Source organism: Patagioenas fasciata, chromosome 2, assembly GCF_037038585.1.
Source record: "Patagioenas fasciata isolate bPatFas1 chromosome 2, bPatFas1.hap1, whole genome shotgun sequence".
Taxonomy (NCBI): domain Eukaryota; kingdom Metazoa; phylum Chordata; class Aves; order Columbiformes; family Columbidae; genus Patagioenas; species Patagioenas fasciata.
Window position 1 is genome coordinate 23,544,140 of NC_092521.1, and position 13,758 is coordinate 23,557,897.

Genomic DNA, 13,758 nt, shown 5'->3' on the forward strand with positions numbered 1-13,758 from the left:
ACTCCCGTACTCACCTCGCTGCCTGGCTTCATCATACTGAGTTTGTTGCTTTTGCTGCTCTTGCTGTTTGTCACAGGAAAAGTGCCAGAGTGACCATAAACTGTGCATTCCCCTGTGGGGCTCCTCCATGTTCAAAGGAACCAAGTCAGGCTAATGTTTACAAAAAATATTCTAATTCCAGTGTGTGAAACCATTGTCTTGACAACTTCTTTCTGTGGCTAAGCATTAAAGTGTTTATTCTGACTGTGCCGAGGTCTATTTCAAGTCAAAATCCCACAGTCAGACATTCCTGCATCCTCCACCAGCGTTCCCTCAAGGCAACTGTGACAGAGCAAAGCTGGCTGTAGCTTCCCCGAGGGACAAGAAGGTCCTCTCCTGCTCATGTGTCATCCCCTTGTTTCTGAGAAGTGATGCACAATGACAGTCAGGGGTGGCTCAGTACCGAAGAAGCATTGCTGCTCCACAAAAGATGTACATGGTAAAATATATACACCAACTGCCTCCCTCCAAACATTGGGTTTAGCTGTGTGTTCCCACCAATCTCCAACAGCAGAAAATATCTCCTGGAAGCTTTCTTCATTTCTAGTTTCTCTGTACCTTGATGTGAAAATCTAGTGTCTGATGAGATATGAGAGCTGTTTTCTTCAGTTCTTTTCGGCTTTTTTAAACCGCATTATTAGATGTCTCCCAGAAAGTTTTTCCTCATGATCTTATGGTATGAATACTCCTTGGGGTATTGTGGGGTGCATCTTCTCAGACTAGTCCAGGAAATGTAACCAAGTGAACAAACAGAAGTATAATTACATATTCCTTCACCTTCTCTATATATAAGGGTCCAATACCTATGTAAAAATACAAGGCTTGCATGTATAAACATGATAAACACAAAACCAAATTATATTCTCTGCAGAGAGACACTGCAGCAACAAATGAAGTGACATGTATGTATGCATGTGTATGTGTGTATATTATGCCTTCCTGTTCCGCAGTGTGGTATTACTAACTTAGAAAACTAAAAAATAAGGAGAAATTATCACGATTCCTTAAAAAAGGTGACATTTTGAAAAACAATATATAGTGAATTTCCTGTCTTCCACTTTTTCAGCCTTCAGGTTCTGCTCTGGGATATATTTTCAAGCTTAAAAAAATTTTAAAAAGCATTGTTGAGATTCCTATATAATCAAAAGAGAGCTTGAAAAGACACCATTTGTCATGAGCCACACACTGAAGCTGTGAGAGCTGGCAGCAATGACAGTATTACAATTAACATTTTTTCCAGATAGGATAAACACCATTTGTCACTTCATATGATTCAGGATTTGAAAATGGAACTACAACTATTTTTTTGTAGACGATGTTGCTTCATGCAAGTGTTAGTAGACATCATTAAATGAAACTAAAAGCCGCCTCTCTCTCAGCTCCCCTCCCTTATTCCCCACTTCTGACACTGTTTTCTTGAGCATTGATGTAGAAGCCATCCAAGTGCTTTACTACTGATTGGCTCTATTGCTTCGGACTCACAACACGCTATCATAGAAAAGAAAGATCCAGATAGGATGACAGAGAAGTGTATGGGAATACTTGAAGTTCTCAGGATCCATACTGTGAAAATCTGGTATTTATTATGGCAGTATGTTTCATAATTGCAGGTTTAAGGTCTGTATCTCAGAGGCAAATTTGCAGCCAAATTGGATGCCTGGGTATCTCTTTGTTATGACAGTTGCGCCCTGTATAGAAATGTCAACAAAGCTGTTAGCTATTCATTCCATATGTCCGCAAATGGGAGAGGGGATGTGGCCGTGTCCCGGGTGTGGCTGGGAACGCTTACTGCAGCACCGCGGCACAGGGGAGACCTAGAAACGATCCCAGCCAGCGCTCCTGGATATTCACAGTGCACATCAGGAAAGCTGTGGGAATGCTGGATGTATAATGGTTTTGAACCTTTGAAAATCCCTCAGCTAAAAGAAGCGTGCCACTAAATGAAACAGAACTGCAGGGTGCTGGATAAACCATTGTTTCTCTTAGCAAAGTTAACAAGGGATTTTTTTAATGACCACAGATAAACATGATCCAGGTAATGCCTTTTGCTGCTGAGATGGCACAACAGGGTGTTCCCTAAGGGACATGGAGGAGAATCAGCCAAATGAATGGCCAGAAGCACACCCTGTAGTTCTCGTGTCTTTCTGAAATCCCTCTCGTGCTCTCATGTGCCCACCTCCATGCCAGGGGACATCTCCAGGCTCCCCAGGCTGCAGGGCTTCTCATTTCACTGCCCTGAGTGACTGTCAGAGCTCTGCTTGCTGGCACGCTCTGCTCCTGCCTGGGCTTTGGGCACTGACAAGTCATAATCTTTCCAGCTCTTTTTCTTTTATTGATCTTGATATTACTTTCCCTGCAAAGAGATGAAAGGCAGGCTGGGTGCAGATGACCAGGCCAGAAGCCTCTCCCCCTTGCAAAGCTAAAGAAAACACACATTCCTTTGCAGAGTCATCACAAGAGACACACGAGTCCCTTCTGCCCACCCTCATGCTGGCAGAAGGTGGTGTCTGTGTTTGGTGAGAGAGAGCTGCTGGGCTGCTGCCCCTCTGCCCTCCACTGGGGACACAGTCCTGCCTGGGTCCTCAGCTGGTGCCTGTGTTAGCCTGCACTTCATACTCCAGCGAATAACAGAATAATGTGAGTACCAGTGACTCGTTACACCTAGAAAATGCTGCATTTAGTTATGACTCCTGAAAGAACAACATCCTGGAGCTACCACCGGGGACAAAAAGCAATGACTTAGTAGGAGACAGAAATCATACGTCATGTTCAAGACGATGAGAGGAAACTTTGTTAGAAACTGCAAAGTGACATAATCCAAAAAGCTAAAGTAAATGCTGAACCTCTTCATCTATATTTTGTGCATAGGAATAGTCTTTGCGCACATCACCACACGTGATGCCTTCACCAAGACACCAGCACACTGTGATGGGCCATGAGTGAGACAAGTGCTGTGCCCATGCTTTGCCCCACAGATCATGACCTCGCTCCCTGCCCCATGGGCAGCCCCAGCCTCGCTCTCTGCTCCCACCCCAGACGCAGCATCCCGAGGCAAGGACTCCTGCTTTGTTCCACATATGCCATCATAATCCTGCAGAGAACAGGTACTGTTCAGAAGGACGGGCCTTTCAGCCTCAACTGTTCCCCAAATACCTCATTTATAACCTTAAAACATTCTTTATAATCTTAAAATAGCCTGGGAACTCAGCATCCCCACTGTCTTTGGTCCTCTGACATTCACTCTGCCTGCCTGCAGTTTGCAGCCTGGCAAGGACGGCAGTTTCACACCAGTGCCCCCCTCCATTTAAGCACATGCCTGCCTTGGGATTGAGTCATCCCTGGCCAGATGATTTGCAAAGCAAAGCCTTCCTGACCCGAGCTCATTGTTTTTTGGCCTTGCTGCCTTACCACACTGCCTGCCCCCCAGGCTGTGAAAAGAACACTCAAATGCGTAAGTTGGTTCATGATGCACAAGCTCCCAAGCAGCAGAAAAAGCACTTGACATGCGTATGTCGAGTGTGCTAGAAACAGATCAGCATGCGGCAGCCAGAGGCACAGGTGCCTTTTGCGCAGGAGAAGAAAGGAGCACCACAAACCTTTTGATGTGTCTCAGCAAGCAAGCAGCGACATCAACAAAGACAGGAAAAGAGTTAGAAAAGCGTACTTGTAATAGCTGAACACAAAAGTGTCCAAAAGCGACAATTTTGATAGCTTCAGAGACAATTTGCTTTGTGTTGTGCTTGATTTGCCCATCATTTCACCTAATATGAAAACCTGAAATAAGGCACAGTCAAAGTGAAGAGGTAAACGTCTGCTTTGTTTCCCCAGTGCTAACATCCTGCCTCAGATGAACTTTCTTCTTTCTGCGGTCAAAGGAGGGAGGTATCCATAGGCCTCAAGATGGGGGTGGATTAGGTTGTATTATTCAGGGCACTTCTGAGTCATGGGAGAGATAAAGAGATGAGAACAATCCTCCCCTTTTACCTGAAACCTTTCTGCTTGTCCTCCTGCAGAGAAAAATCCCAACAGCCGTTATCACCCACCTCCCACTGGCTTTGCTATGACCCTGCCCAGGAAGCCCTCAGCTGTTTAACCAACAAAGTAGAGCAAAGCAGAAATTGCAGTGAAGGACTGTGACTAATTAAGATGTTATCTTGTGAGCACATTCAGATGAAAGTTTCTGGGAAGAGAATACAAAAATCCAAAGTAGCTCTAAAGTGGCTCTTTTCACCAACCTTAAAGAACAGCACCACATAATAACTCACAGCTGTGCATATTTGATCATCATCTAGCATCAGCTCATGCATTATTTACATCCTTATTACTGGCAGTGGAGTTGGGCAGAAATGACAGTAATATCTGTTACACCTGATGGGAGACAAGCATTTTGCATTGCTCACACTTGTTGCAGAGCGCAGCTCCTTTGCTGGGAGAGAAAGGCAGGGGAGAGGGAGGCGGGAAAGTAACTGAACCTGCAGAAACTGGAACCCTTTAGAAATCAGAAAAATGGGGAAGGGGAGCATGTTTTGGAGTATGAACAGGCACTCAATGGATGGGACAAAAGTATTTTTTCTCTTTGCCTCTACGCAGTGCTGCAGCAAAGAGCAGGTGAAGAGTGGAGAGAGGCACAGGTGGCAAGTCCTGCAGGATTAGCAACACATGGAGAAACTGTGTGCTCTCAAAGAGTGAGCTGAAGTCCTTTAAGTAGTGTCCTTTGATTGACAATTGATGGCCTGTGAGAAAGGTAAGGGATCAGGCAGTTTTCCAGGCAGGGAGCTGCTCCTTGGCTTGGAGACCTCTAACAAGCACAGAGGGCCCAGATATGCCCCTGAAAGGGGTGGTCAGTCCCACCCCACCTTGTGGTGCTTAGGCAGCCACCAGGAGTCCCAGAACTGCTGTCACATAGCCTGGTTCTGTAAGGGGCTTGTGGCGGCTTTTGCATGGATGAGGGTCCGTGAGGCAATGGATGGACACTGCCAGCTACACTCCTGCAGAGCACCAGGCTGGTGGCAGCTGAAAGCTCCCTCCTTCCTAGAGAGGTCAAGAACAAAACCATGAAAAGCTGCGTTTTCTATTCCTGGAACCCATTTTGGCTCCTGCAATGCTGTCCCACGGGCAGTCTGGAACAGATTATTTCTGCTGTATTTAAATAGCCACTCCAAAGTCCTTGCTGAACGGCAGGGACAACCTTCCCAGAGAGGCTGCCAGGCAGAATGGTTTGGTCTCTGCTGGTGCTGCCTCATGGTTATCACCAAAAGGATATTCCAGGACCACAGGGAGCTGCAGGCAGAAACAGCCAGGAAGCTGCACAACCTCCTATATACCATCTGCTCAAAAAACTGGAATCAAAACCCAAAGCAGCAGCCCTTCAGTCAGCAGTGTGATTAAACCTAGGTCAGCCGAAGCCAAATTCTCCCTTTAAATAAGCAGACCTCCTGCTTCTCTGACATATGCAGTAGCACCATGCTGGATTATTGCATGCAAGATGAAACCAGCCTTTCTCCTGCCCTGAATCCTAAGTCAGAGGCAACTTTTCAGTGAATCATGGGTCAGTCTGTCCAATTGTGTCTGATCCATGTGGGTCATGAAACAGGAGCGCCACGTTGCAAAAGCTCTGTGTGCTGGCCTGGCTGCAGAGGAGGAACATGAGGAAGGAGTCAGCAGTACAAGGCTCACATCAGGTCAAGTTCCTGTGTACATGGAAGGCTTAGACTCAAGTATGTCACCAGCTGCAGCCACCCAAGGTGACCAAGACTCCAGGAGAGCCTCTGTGGATGAAGGTCATGGGAAGAAAAAGGGTCCAGAGCTGTTTGGAGGACCTCTGACCAGTGGCCTCCAGGGGGGGCATAGCTGCCATAATTGCCAAGAGTTTAAGGGGAAAACCAACAGCACAGCATGACTCTTGATGTTACCCAGATCAAAGCAGCTTTGTGGTTTAGAAAATGTGTCATCACAACAAAGGAAAAAAAATTAATGGGAACTGCTTCCAGGACAGTCTAGCAGTAGGTAAGGGATAACCTGCTTGGCACAGACACCCCATGTGAGATTTGTATAACCCTCACTGACTGCCTGGCACATTGCCAATGGGCTTGAGAAAAGAGGGTACAGTGTGCCCCAAACCAAAACCAAGCTCGTGTGCATGGGCTGGGTTTGTAGGCCACAGCACATAGCAGCTAGTTCAGATGGCTTACCATTTCCAGGGCACCTGGACAATTTTGCTAGGTCTTCCATCTTCTCTCATGTCTTTTGGTGATTTGGGCAAACCTAAGGAGACATAACCTCAGCTTCCCAGGCACTTCCCTTACAAGGCTGACTTGCACAAGATGGCTTTAGAAAACCTCCTTATATTGCATCCTTCCCTATCCAAATTCTTCTGTGCAAGTGTGAAGTACAGATACACCTCAGCATTCACTGCTTGGAGATAATTCCACACGTGAGAACTTTATCTGACTCACCTTATTTGCCCTGGCTCCAGCATGTGACTGCTGTAAGTGGTACAACAAGCCTGGTGCGGGGGAGTATGTTAGCACATTCTATCTACCCAATTGTTTGCAGATGCTTAATGAGACCCATGACAGGGCAGCTCAGCCTCATCCGTAATTGTGTCCAGCTGCAATCATATGAGAGCCACAGACATTAAGACTATTGCTCTACCAGGAACACAAGCAGGAGGAAAGACCTCTCTGCCCCAATGTTAGTTCAAAGTGTCTCAAGATCCACATGTGCTATGACAATCACAGCTCATGGGCTATATTGTGAAGGCCTGGCTCAGTACTTTTTCTGAAATTGAAAAGCATTTGTGGAAGCCCTGCAGAAGCCTTACCTGGCTAAATGCTTTGAGACCAGGTATCCTGCCTTCCCTCAACAGGTATCTAGCACCACAAAAGCCTGCCATGCTTTACGAAGCACAGAAGAGAGAGGGATTCTCTGCCATGATGAATTCACAGTCTAGGAGGTGTCAATATGAGTATGGGCAGTTTCTTAGTCTTGCAGTGGACTTGTCTCTGTTAATCTTTAGGTCTGTCACATTTTGCCATTTTTTGAGACAAAAAACATTTCCAATGTAGTTGTGAATCCCTTTAGAAACCCAAGTTAGCAGACCACTCTTGCATGTTTACTGGTGAGACCTGACAGAAGCAACAGCAGGGCAGCTTCAGAGCAGCTCCTTCTCTGGAGTTCATAAAGTGATGGCAGGTGCTGACTGGGGGTACATTTCTTGACCCTACCAGCAGGATGGAGAGAGAGCTGGGAAAGAACAGGCATGTGATTCCTCGCATTAAAACAGATGATTAAATACTACGTGGTGCAGTAATGTGTGTGTTCTCGCAGTGCTGGCTGAACCCAGTGAAGGCAAGGGGTCCTGTGGCATTTGGTGCAGGCACTCAGCCTAATAATAGGCTCCCCCATCATTTCTTCCAGAAAATGGCAAGAGGTCACAAAGAAAGATGTCTCTCCTGATCAGTATTTATCACCAGGGCTGAGGCTTGTTCAAGGACTCCCCTGTCCTGCCCTCCCCGACAGGCTAAGGTCAAATGAGAACACAAATCTCACAGATAAGCTTGTCAAAACATGCCAATTGAATGTTAGATATGATTAATGAGGAAAATAATCATGATGTGATAGGTCATGGGGAGGGCACAGCTAAACCAGTTGTAAAAATGGAGAATACATTAAAGGAGGCAGCAGAGCCAAGCCAGAGTGAAGAGGTTTACATTGCAGAGCAAAAGTCAAATCTGGGTGCTGGTGCAGGAAACTTTGCCATGAGCTCACCAGTTACTACAGGAGGGCTTGGAACATCTTCAAGGAAAGTCACCCTCTTACAACATCTGAATGGTTTCAGAGTAACTTCCAGAGACACCTGTGATTTCCTTGCATTAATGTGTTGCATGGCATTCCCTGGTATACTGATTTTCAGACTGGACATCTGTCTAGCTAACTGTATCTGAGTAGTGGTGGAATGTGTCCTTAAAGAGTTTAGTTAACACTGTAGTTGTGCAGCAGACCAGGGATATAGCAGGGAGAGGTAATCCCCACACATACACCATTTGCAGGATTACAAGGACAACTACAAGGGCCACAGCTTCCCTGGTCCTTATTAGCACCAGCTACTGTGGCATACGTGCTCCAGGTCACCTGGGAATGGCCATACTGCTCCTGTCACTCAGATTACAGCTGTTTCCAACCCTACACATGTTTGCACAGGAAAAGGCTGGAGGCTGAGGTGGAGGAGGAAGGGAAAGGCTGGGCACAGGGTACTGCACTGCTTGATCAAAGAGAGCACACAAAGGGTAGGACAGGTTTTACAGTGCCCTTTCAACCATCCCAAAGCATCTCTCAGTAGAACCGAGAGGTGATGGAGGAGGGGTGAAGAGCACATTGCTAGTACCTCAGAAGAAAGCAAGGCACAGGGAAGAACTCTTGCTTTCCTGGCTCACAATGTCTTGCTTCCTCTGCTTCTGAGACAGTGGCCTGACACGATGCTTCAGGCACAGAACAGGCCCCTTTACCCTAGTTACAGCCTCAGTTATGGCCTTGGGTTCCAGTTCGTTATTGTGAAAGAGCTGGAGAGGTCAGATCCTGGCAGCTCAGTCTGGAACACCCTCGGGCCCTTTGGGTACATCCACAGGTACGCCCTGCCCCGGCTCGGAGTGCTCTGCCTTTCCCAGCCGCACCAGCACCCTCCTCTTCCCCGGCACGCCTGCGCCCACGACCTTGGGTTTCCACTGAGCCAGTACCACTGCTTTGGCTGTGCCGAGGAATAAGCTCTGGAGAAAGCAAGTGCTTTGCACACATGGCAGGGTGTTCTTGTGTAAACTGTGAGTATAGTGAGTTGTACTGGCACACAGCCCTGGCACAAATGCACACAGCTGTAACCTACACACAGCGTAACTCAACAAAAACATGAGGTGATGGTGGGAGCCAGGGTCATGGCAAGGAAGCAGGTTTCTGGCCACCAACAGCAGAATTTTGGGTTGATCATCAATTTTTAATGTAAAGCTCTCTCTCATATTTCTGCCTTCCTACTGTAAATCAAATGTGTTTTACCTACTGGAGACTTACTGCCAGTGAACCAGGTGAAAAAAAAACATTTTTCTTTTACTGACACAAAGATCTGTTCTGGGGCCACTGCATGTATGGAATTTTCCAGACAGTTGTGATAAGCAGCCGGTGTGTGCAGAAAAATAAACAGTACGGCTTTTAGATGGTACCAGAATTGCCCTGGATTATTTCCGCAACACCTGTACAGGCCCTTAACCAAAGCCTGTGGCTGCCTCCAAATGAAACAGGGCATTCAATGGTATCAAGACAACCAAATGCTGAGTAAAGTATTTAGAAAGTGTCAGCAAATAATACTGGAGTTGTTGGGATATTTAAATGTGTCTTGAACAGCTGTAGCCAGCTAAAATACACAAAAGGCAATAGTAATTAATTCACAGTGGTCCACACCACTGATACAATGCACACTGGAGAAGCAGGGGCCTGAATGTCATGCTCCTGCCTTGTTTCTGAAGCACAACTAACAGATTTCCTGTTCCTTAACAGACATAGTAGAAAAAAAAAGGTCAATGATTTACTGCGGTGGCTGTGGGGTCAGATAACTCCAGTATGAAGAGTTATTTTCTCTGATCCATACAAAAATGAAACAAAGTGCCCAGCTGCTATGCAACTATAGAAAAAAGTCAGTTGCTTCCCTTCCATTGTTTTCTTGAGTATATTTTAATTTTCAGGTTTAGTTGAATTATTTCTAATTGGTGGTAAATTACTTAAGTTCCTCTTACTGGAAATTAAAATTTCACAGATTCCTCAGTCCACTGCTGCTCTTCTTAAAAGAGCATTGATCACTAGCAGGAGAACTAGCCCTAGTGCAAACCCTGGTAATGAAATCCAGTGGACAGGCGTCAGGAAGGTGAAGATCAGCTGTATTCAGCATTAGTGCAGCCTCACCCTGAACACTGTGTGCAGTTCGGGGCCCCCCAATTTAAGAAGGATGCGAAGGTCCTCGAATGTGTCCAGAGGAGGGCAACAAAACTGGTGAAAGGGCTGGAAGGAATGTCCTGTGAGGGGCAGCTGAGGACTCTGTGTTGGTCTGTTCTGGAGAACAGGAGGCTGAGGAGCGACCTCATTGCTCTCTGCAGCTTCCTGAGGAGGGGACGTGGAGAGGGAGGTGCTGAGCTCTGACCCCTGGCATCCAGTGACAAGGACACGTGGGAATGGTTCAAAACTGCACCAGAGGAGGTTCAGACTGGGCATGAGGAATCATTTAGTTACCAAGAGGGTGACTGAACACTGGAACAGGCTTCCTGGAGAGATGGTTGATGCCCCAAGCCAGTCAGTGTTTAAGAGGCATTTGGACAATGCCCTTAACAACATGCTTTACCTTTCGGTCAGCCCTGAGGCGGTCAGGCAGTTGGACTAGATGATTGTCGTAGGTCCCTTCCAACAAAACTATTCTGTTCAGTTCACACAAGAAACTGTGTACCTCTCTCCAACACACCTCTGCTTTAGTAAAAGACGTAGAAAGGGCATATGTAGAGGTTAGTCCCGCTTCTGGACTCATCAGGGCTGCTGTTTGGTATATGAACCTAATGCATCCAGATGGGGCATCAGGCAGTGATACACATGCCTGAGCTAAAGAGAAAGGGCTAGAAGGTGCTCCTGGTATCACCAAGCTGCGCCCCTGACTGCCACAAGCACTGCAGGTTAACTCTAGCTACGAGTTTTCAGACGGGTCAAGGGGGCACATCACATGGTGGCCGAGCTGCTCAGCCCCTCCATGTCCATGGCGGCTGGACTCTCGCCATGCGTCCACTTGTCAGAGCACCTCTGAAATGTGCATGTGGTTTTTGTGTGTCCCTGAAGAGCCTTTTAATGTCCTGGTAGTCCTGTTCTCCAGCCCTAAGCATTAAGCTATGTAAGGGAAGAAGGTTGTATACATTGTTGCTCCTGCAGCCGGGCATGTCATACTGGTTTCCCCACTGACCCCTCCTGAAATCCTGTTGCCACTTTCCCACAGCAGAACCCTGATCACATCCTTCACAGCCTGCCCCACATTGAGGACTCTATCCTCCCCCACCTCCTCTCTGCCACACACCTGAGCCTCTCTGTCCCTACATCTCCAGCCACGCACACTCTCACCCTGCATGCTCATTTCCCAGCAATCTTCTGTGCTTTTGGACTTCTGCCTTCCCCATCACCTGGTGGGCATTTGGCTGTGGTGCCAGTTCCATGGCCCACATGGAGCCAAAAGAGAGCAAGGCCTGGAATGCTGGCACCTAGATCTCCCCCTATTTGCACGTACTGTCATAGGGGACTGCAGGGTAGCAGAAAGGTGCAGGCATGGGACACCATCCAGACGCAGCTCATGTCTCTTCTATGAAATACAAGGAAGAAAAACTTATTGTGTAATTGTAGGTAGTTTCCAAAAATCAGCCTCAGCGATCTTCTTCAGCTGGTGCTGCACCTCAGGTAGCCCTTCAAGGCTGGAGCCGAGGCAGCGCGCAGCAGCTTGGGGAGGGCTCTGTGCGTGGGCATGAATTCAAAGGTCACAAGAAACGCAGAGGCTCGTGCAGTCACGCACAAAGGCTGGCTGTGCCAGCGGAGCCGGGAACAGCTCGCAGAGAGCAGAGCCAAAGAGCTCGTGAAGAAAAACATTAGCCCAAAGGCTTGAAAGGAGGCAAATTCTTACTAACTACACTTCTTCTGCAATGCTAACAAATTGTGCTCCAGAAATTCACCTCTTCTTTTAGAAAAATTCACCTGACTTGCCCCTTCTCTTGAGAAATGTTTCTGAGCCCAAAGCAAGTGCAAGCAGATGTGTGTCAGAGGCTGTGAGAAGCTGGAGAACCTTTACAGGAAATGGCAGCCCCACGGAAATACACCCAAGATTGACTTTGAAACTTGATGATGATAAGTCTGACCTGAAAACCAGGAATGGTATCGGTGTCAAGGGGGATGACTTTCATGAAATATCCAGACAGCTCGCCCATTCCACAGTGCACAGTGCCCCTGCTACCTTCCCAAGGGCTGGCAGCTCCGATTCTCCCTGCCTGACTGCAAAAACCTCCGCCACCGCTCCAAGGATGTAGCCCGTCATTTTTGCTTTAGTATTCTATAGTGCAACGACAATTTAATATTTAAGAGGAGCATGAAATTAAATGTGATCTCAACTAGGTCTCCCCAGAAGTGCTACACAAGGTGCATTATTCATTTTCATATTTAATTCATTCCAAAATTTCATTTGCAGATCCTGTGACGTGTGCTGACCTGGAGCAGCACTGAATCAAAGTTTCTCACCATGGGATGTATGGGGACTCACACCACAGGAGGAAGAGAGCTCGGAGAGCCCTGTTCTACTTCTTGGGTGTCTTGAACATAACATAACCCACACCTGGGTTCCTATGGCTCAGTGGCTTGGGCCTGTGATCTGGGGTTTAAGGTCTGCCTTGGTGCTCCCTGAGCTCATTTATCAGAAGAGCTGAGCGCCAAACCAAAGTCTTCAGGAGCTGAGCTTCGAAATGATACGTATAATTTGGAGATGGATACTGTGAAAAATTAGATGTATCTCAAAGTGTGTCCCCCAAGCTTTTTAATTTTTCACCTTAATCTATCTCAGTTTTACCAAATCTACCTGACCATAATCTAGCTCAGTTTGCCATCTGCGATGGACATTGCTGCCACTGAAGAGAGGATGTTGTGTACAGAAACTCATGAGGCACTCCAAGGCAAGAGAGAAGAGCACCAATGATAAGAAACGAGGAAACTAATTTCTTCTTAGTAGCAGGGTTTAAACAGCATGCAGTAACTAGGATGTAAATTCACATGTGGAACAGGCAGGGGAAAAACAATCTTGCCTCGTTGCTCAGTAAGTTAGTACTGCACATTTCATACAGTGAATGAGGCAACGAAAAAGAGGAAAAGCAGAATATAGATTCAGGTAATTAGCAGTATGCAAATGAGACGGAACTGAAGTGGCACAGGACTCCATAATCTTGGTCTTTCCTATCTTTGGCTGTATGACTTTGCAGCCTTAGTGTTCTTTGAGCACAGATTTTGAGCTACAAATTAATATTTATATTACAGGAATACCCCCATTTTCCCCTTCAAGACAAGATGCACCAGTACAGGCACAGCATCTGATCCAGCAATCTTACGATCTAAGGAGTCTAGTGTAGAAAGAAGAGGATGATGGAGAAACAAAATAAGCTTATATATATATATGGTTGTGTGGGTACATATATATATGCACACAAACATACACAAAAAAGCATTTGTATATACATATATGTTACATATATACTGATTTAAATACCCAGCATTTTAAATATGTATGTATATGCATAGAATATCTCCAGAATTATATATGTATATGTCTAGAGTATTTAATGAAGCACTGCCTTTCCCCAGCTGCCTTGTAGCCTAGCTAACACACAGTGGCTGTTTTTCCTGCTGGTGTTGTAGCATCAGCGAGCTGAAACAGGCGTATCAAAGGCATGACCTTCCAGATTTATTCAGGGAGATGCTCCACACGTAAGGTGAAGTGCAGTGATGTTGCAAAAGTGTATGTGAAAGAAATGGGTAAATTTTCTGAAAGCTGCTAGGATATCACCCTTCTAATTAAGTTTGGCTGAAAATGCTTGGAAGAAGGACTTCATGGAAATTATTTTAAAATTTCTTCTATTTACTTGTCTTTTGTAGGAATTGTCTATTCTGCTTGCTTGG

General features: G+C 46.4%; 1 long non-coding RNA gene across 1 annotated transcript; it reads left to right on the forward strand.

Annotated features, from left to right (window-relative positions):
* Positions 1–1,246: 1,246 nt before the first annotated feature.
* On the forward strand, positions 1,247–13,758 carry LOC139827346 (uncharacterized). The gene is made up of 3 exons (XR_011737864.1): positions 1,247–3,143; positions 4,630–4,783; positions 12,284–13,758. It is a non-coding gene; the product is annotated as an uncharacterized lncRNA (long non-coding RNA).